Below are 7,202 nucleotides of genomic sequence, written 5' to 3'. Positions count from 1 at the left end.
CCCAAGTTCCAAAATATTCAAACAAACCTTAGTTCTCCATCAAAATGCCTCTAAGAGGTACATCAGTGTAACATGCACAAAAGGAGAAGTCTATACATATATATACATATACATAAAACACTCAAAAGAAATATCTCAACTCCGTTGCGACAGGAACTCCAGACGCCTAGTGAGGAGGCTTTCGATCTGCATCTAAAAATAGCAACATTTGTATTTGATGAGAACAGGGGGTTCTCAGCATGGTAAAGGTACCACATATATAAGATATAAGGTCCCGAAAAAATCAGAGGCGATCCTAGAACTTCGACACTCAGATTTAGTTCTTAAGGTTTACAAATTGAAGACCATAAATAGAGTAGTTTGTCTAAGGTTCTTTATAAAACACAATTCTACTTAATTCTAACTTATTTCCTCAGCTTCTCGTCTTCCTCCCATCCTCCAAAACTCTGGCACACAGGCAAGTAACACAGACAAAGTAAACACAAGTAGGATACAGATACGGCAGGTAGCAAATATAGCAGATAAGCATAATAATTACATAGGCAATCCCAATTAATGTACAATCAAACAAAATACATATATGCATATGATGTATACCTTTTCTACTGGCCATGAGCTCACATGTCAGTTACTTTGCCAGAATCTGACACACCCGGTAGCTAACCTGGATATCGTCTCTCTGACATGCCTCCACACTCTTGGGATATAGTGCCCGTCACACTCTCGATATATAGTGCCTGCCACACTCATGAGATATAGTGTCTGTCGCATTTCTTGGGTTAAAGTGTTTCCACACTTTTGGCATATAACGCCCGCCACGCTTTCGGGATATAGTGCCCTTCACACTCATGGGATATAGTACTCGACACAATTCCTAGGGTAAAGTGCTCCCACACTCTTGGGATATAGTGCCCGTCACACTCTTAGGATATAGTGTCCGTGATACTCATGGGATATAGTGCCCGACACTAGGGGTGGTAGTAGTACTCGAACCCGCAGGTACCCGACCTGTGTAAGAACCAGGGTTTTTCACGTAAAATCGTTTTGCTAAAATAATAATTTGTGTCCGAAATAGATTCAAAATTTAGAAGTTTTAATTTGAAAATTTAAAGGTAAAATTTGATTTCAATGAATTTTTCTGAGTTGAAAAATGTACCTTTTTCGAAAGATTTTTGTGAAAAAGCGTATTGGCACTTAAGCTGGCAGTACTGGCTCTAGTCTGTCCAGTACCATGTAACTTGGAAAAATAAGATTTTGAAGGTTGATTTATTGTTTTGAAAGGGGTCAAAATAATTTAGAATTGAAAACTGGGCACTAATCTTAAAGGTTTTGGCCCAAAGTGGGCCAAATAGACCAAAAATGCTAACGGGTTGGACCGGGCCCAAATCGAACCCAAGGTCCAACATATATATGTGTGATTAATGAGTTTCAAACTCATTTTGAAGGGAAGAGAGAGAGAGAACTCGGATAGGTGGTGGTGGGGGGTGAAACCCCATTATTACTATTCACCTCCACATTCCAAGAGCCATAACTTGAGCTACGGGACTCCAATTGACGAGCCGTTTGCAGCCACGCAAATCTCTCAACAAGATCTTCCTTTTTATCTAACCAAACCTGGTAATAAATTGCTGTTCACGCTCCGGTTTCCCAGCCCTAGTTCCGTTCATTTTTGGTTATGGGTTTTGAGTAGATTTTATGATTTTGCTTGTTTAGGTAATCTCTAGTAGCGGATAATTATTGAATTTTATCTCTAATCTTTTTGGGAAAGTTAAGGTTTTACTAAATCCTTGTGTTTAGTTGTTTTGTGTATCTTAGGTTTTGATTTTGGTGATATATGTGTTGTTAGTTTGAGCTTTGGTGTTTGTTGGAGTTGGTTGATGCCTTGGATCAAGCTTGGTGGCTTCATTTTGGTATTTTGGTGTGTTTGAAAATTGGCCAAGGTATGATTTCCTTTATGTAACATGTAATATTTCTGGATACTTAGACTAGTTGACGTTAAGATAGGATTGAATGCTTTGGGTGTATATTTGATTGTATGTGATTTTGATGTTTGGGGATAACCTGTATGATAGTGATGATGATATGGAATTTTGGTATGAGGAGTATATGAGTTTGATGATGATTGTTGTTATTTAATGATGATGAGGGTTGATGATGAATGTGTGATTTAATTGTAATTGATGAGGGATTGATGATTATTGAAATTGATGAGTATTTGCAGTGATTGTTAATATTGTTGATGGTTAATATTGATTATGAGTGTTATGATGGTTGTTAATGTTGAAAAAATTGAGGATGAATGTTGATATTTGTTATGGCTGTTGAGAGTTGTTGGTATTGTTGATGATTATTGATGAGTTGTGTTGATTATGGTAAATGATGGTGTTGGTGTATGATGTGGGAATTGGAAAATGATGATTTTTGAGGATTGTTAATGATTGATGGGGTTTGTTGATGTTAATAAGGTTAATGAAAAGTGGAAAATGTAAATTTGGTTGGATTTGGAATTGTTAAATGGTTTAGAAGGTTGTATGATCGAGAAAATGGTTGAAGTAGTGTTTGATATGAGTTTTGGGCTGTTTTGGTATCATTCAAACGATTGAATGGGTATTGGATTGAGGTTTGGTTAAACTTGAGTTTTTGAGATTTTGGGTAAAAATGGATTTTTGGTGAACTTTGATGGGTCATAACTTGAGCATCAAAGCTTGAAATTACATGGAAGATGTTTAAATTAAAGATGGCTTTGAGAGCTTTAAATTGATATAAAGTTTGTAAAATTTGGATTTTTGTAGAGGAAGTTATGATCATTTAAAGTTTGGTGTCAAAATATAAAATTCTGCAAAGTTGCAGAATTTTGTAATTTCTGGTATGTGCACACGCACAGCCCTGTGCGTACGCACAACTCTGTGAAATCTTTAACCTGTGCGCATGCACAGACCTATGCGTACGCACATGCAGAGGTAGGCAGTCTGTTTACAGTGCTAGCACAGCTTGTGCGCGCACATACCAATGAGGAATTGCAACCTGTGCGTACGCACAGCCCTGTGCGCACGCACACGTTGGGAATGTCAGTCTGTTGGGGGTGCTAGCACGCGTGGTGTGAGCGAACAGAATTGAAAAATTTGGTACCTGTGCGTATGCACACCCTTATGCGTATCCACACGTTTTAAAACTCTCTTGGGCATGCGCACGCACACCCTTGTGCGTACACACACACCCTGTTTCTCAAATTTAAACTTTGTTTTCAACTATTTGACCTTTCCAGCAAGCTTGTAAGCTTCTATGACACCATTTTAAGGCTCTGGGGTATATTTTCAGGTATCAAAACATGAGAAAGGTCCTAGGAGATTTATTTGGGTTTTTACTTTGAAAAGTTAGCAAACGGAGGTTTAGGTTTCTGGTGTATTGATGATGAGTTTGGTTAAGGGAGAAGGAAGAATGATGTATGAATTGAGAAAGTGACCAACTAATAAATTCGGAAAGGAATTAAGAATTGATGAGGGTTATTATGATCTTGATGGTTATGGAGGGAAAGTGTGCAGGGCCTATATCCATGGCGTAGCAGATTTCTCTGCTGCATGAGTAGATGTTGTTGAAAGTGATTTGAGATGAGAAATGGTGATGACAGGTGATGATATGAGGTCGATGGATAGTGGTTGAGATGAGTCGAGGACTTGGAGTTGTAATGATGAATTGATGGTTTATATGAGAGTGTGCGGGGCCTATATCCCCGGCGTAGCAGATTTCTCTACTTCATGACTAGTGTTGTTGAGAGTGTGCAAGGCTTATATCCCTGGCGTAGCAGGTTGTTCTATTGCATGATTTGTTGTGGTTGGTTCCTTATCTGCTGCAGGAAGTGTTTGGGGCCTATATCCCGGGCGCAGTAGACTCCCTACTGCATGAGTGTGTAGGGCACTATATCTCTGACGTAGCAGATTCGCTACTGCATGAGTGTGCAGGGCAGTATATCTTTGGCGTGGCAGAAAAGGCTACATCCAGGAGGATGTGTCAGGTTGGCATTTACGGACCGACAAGTGATATCACGAGCCAATAGGATAGACATTCATCATATGCATCTTCTATATGCTTGTTTGCTTTTATTACTTGAGTGTGCCTAATTGTATAACATGCCTACTTTCTTCTTGAATTACTTGTTGTAAATGAATATTATCTGTGTTTTACTTGCTTGCATTTATCTTGTGTTTGTTTGGTGTTGAGGAGGTTAGGTAGGTGGTGGCGATGGGATCGCACGGAGGTTAGGTTGGCGAATGCTGTTGGATACAGCAGTGTGATTAGTATTAGTTAGAAATCCCCTAAATTTAGATAACTCGGTTTATGGTTTAAGTTCTTATTTATTTATTTATGTTAAGCTTGAATATCGGTTTGGTGTGAAGTTTTAGGATTGCCTTCGGCATCCCGGGGCCTTACATATTACATATTGGGCACTGTTACCATATTGAGAACCTCCGGTTCTCATTCCATACTTTGTTGTTATTTTTCAGATGCAAGTCGAAATTCACCTCGGTGATATTGCGGACATGGTGACAGAACGGAGTATGGTTTCTTCTTGGCTTATTTCTGTTTTATTCCGTTGTAGTAGTTTCTCTCACCTTTTCTGTTTTAGACTTTATGGCCTTAGAGGCTTACTTGAGAGATAAGTTGTACAAACTATTTTAATTCCAAAACTCTGTGTTTTTTCTATTTGTAACTAGTCGGCTTAACCTCCGCAAGCTGTGGCTAGTTCCCTATGATTACTATAATATTATATTCATATATGTTCTATTATCTTGCATCTATACCTTGTGTCTTGTGTGTTAGCTTCGTGTGAACGTTTCGCGCTTTTGTAACTCTATTTTTTGAGCCTAATCCTTCATTGGGCTCCTAGAATATATTATTTCCTTCTATATAATTATGTATAAGTCTTAGAATTGTTGTAACCTTTGATTAACCTTTGCCTTACGGCTAGAGGTAAGGCTCATGGTAATTGGGGTGTTACAACCCGTCCCTACCCAGTTAGGTTCGTGTTTGAACCCGACCCGGAGTGGGGCGGGTTTAAATCGTGGCAGGTGGTTGAGCGAGGCAGGGTTGGGTTTAGGATAAACCCGCCCCAGAGTCACTTTTTCACTCTCTAGCTGTTTTCCAAGGACCACAGTCTCTGTTCAGCTGCACTAGACCGCTAGTCAATCGTCATCACAACTCGTCCCGTCGCTATTGCCGGTCGGCGCTGTCACAGCCACAGTCGCTCACCAACCCTAGGAATTAGGGCTCAAGTCCTCACCGCCACTCACTTCAGTTTCCAACCCTCAACCAAACTCACATGTTCATCTATTCACCAAGGACCACAGCCTCTACTCAGCTGCACTAGTTAGTCGCTGTCATAGCTCATCCCGTTGCTGTAGCCAATCGATGTCGTCACAGCTGCCGTCGCTCACCAACCCTCCTCATTCACCTCGGTCACATCGCCGTTGTCCCTCACCGAGCACACATGGGCATCGCTCGCACTTCTCTCCTTGCAGTCACTATCTTCTCCAGCTCGCCTCTCCAGTCTACGGTCTGCGATCTCTGCTCTCTTCTCACCTTATCGTCCCTCCTCCTTCCCTCGTCATTTTAGTAAGCACTCCTCGGTCCTCGCTCACTACTTACTGTTGCTGTGCTTCTTCAGTTTATACATAATAATCTGATTTTGTGTTGTTGATCCTTGATTTTGTGTTGTTAATTATTGATGGCTGATTGTTGTACTGTGTTCCTGATTTTGCAATTGTACATTCTGATCTTTGAGTATTTATGCTTTGATTTATCATTTTTATGCATTCTAGATTTTTATTTTATTCCGATTTTGCAATTGTGCATTCTAATTTTTGTGCTTTTATGCTTTGATTTATCATTTTTATGCATTCTAATCAATGATCAGAAAGTGATTCATCTAATTTCAGCAAGCCATGTAATTTGATATAGAACATGGAAACATTTAGTTAAACCCTTTTTTTATGATCCCAAAATTATGCCCACATGGTGTTTGCTAAAAAGTTTCTTGCATTTTATTAATTTATTCTCAGACTTTTTATAGGGATTAACATAAAATCATATTTTTTCACAAAACCCAAGTACATAAATGTAATGTTTATGCAGCTATATTGTTGAGCATTGAGCAATGTAACATATGTTAATATATGTATTAAAAAAGCAGAGGTAGATTGAACTAGAAGCACTTTTTAGACCTTAACTCAAAATCACAACCAATTCCACTTGTTATTCAAAATTCCTAGACAACTCCTGCACACAACAAAGATTAACAATTTGGAATCTGGCACCACTTGTTTAGTGTAAATACTATATGATTTATCTCTTTTGATTTTTAGGTTTGAATTTTGACCTTCAAACCTTTAATGATGATGAAGATGTGATAAATGATCAAGAATAAAGATTAAAGACTCTTTTACATTTTAATGATGCAATTTCATTATTATGGTATTAAATTTGTAGTGATCAAATATTAACTTTTTTTTATTTCAAGTTATTTGATATTGTACGAATCTTATGTTTGTATTTTAATTTAGTTTGAATTTTAAGTTTTTATCTTAATTTATATATGAATGTGTAAAAATTAAAATGTTATTTAATTTTTATAGGGGCGGAGAGGATACCCGTGGGGGCGGGTTAGGGTAGAGTAGCCTACTACCCGCAAGTAGGGGTGGGGCGGGTAGTAGTAGAGTGCAAGGAGGGCGGGGCGGGGTCAGGTAGTGCAAAAACCCGCCCTATCCACCCCACTGCCACCCTTACACAACACGCTTTACAATAGAGATAAAACTTAAACATACTTATCATCAACATTCTCAATCAAACCTCAATTATCATATTCATTCATTTTCAATAAATCATCATCAAGTTCAATTACTTTTTTCATATTAGCTATCATTCGTCACGTATTTAGTGTTTCGACACTTCACAATCATAATTTACTACTTCATAACTTTCTTCACTTCCAAGTTACCACTCTCTCAAGGTTTAACTCTCTTCAATAGGGTTTAAAACTAAGTTTTAGGGTCTTAGAGAGTAAAAATAGAGGTTTAGAGGTTTGAAATCATGTTTAAATCACAAAACACAAAGTTGCTAAAAAACAGGATCCCGATAGCATGCCATGTTGCGCATATGCGGGGTGTAGATTTTCTCACTTGCGCATGCGACCCCTGCTCACGTATGCG

Source organism: Arachis duranensis, chromosome 2 (assembly GCF_000817695.3).
Source record: "Arachis duranensis cultivar V14167 chromosome 2, aradu.V14167.gnm2.J7QH, whole genome shotgun sequence".
Taxonomy (NCBI): domain Eukaryota; kingdom Viridiplantae; phylum Streptophyta; class Magnoliopsida; order Fabales; family Fabaceae; genus Arachis; species Arachis duranensis.
Note: the sequence above shows the minus strand (reverse complement) of the source record.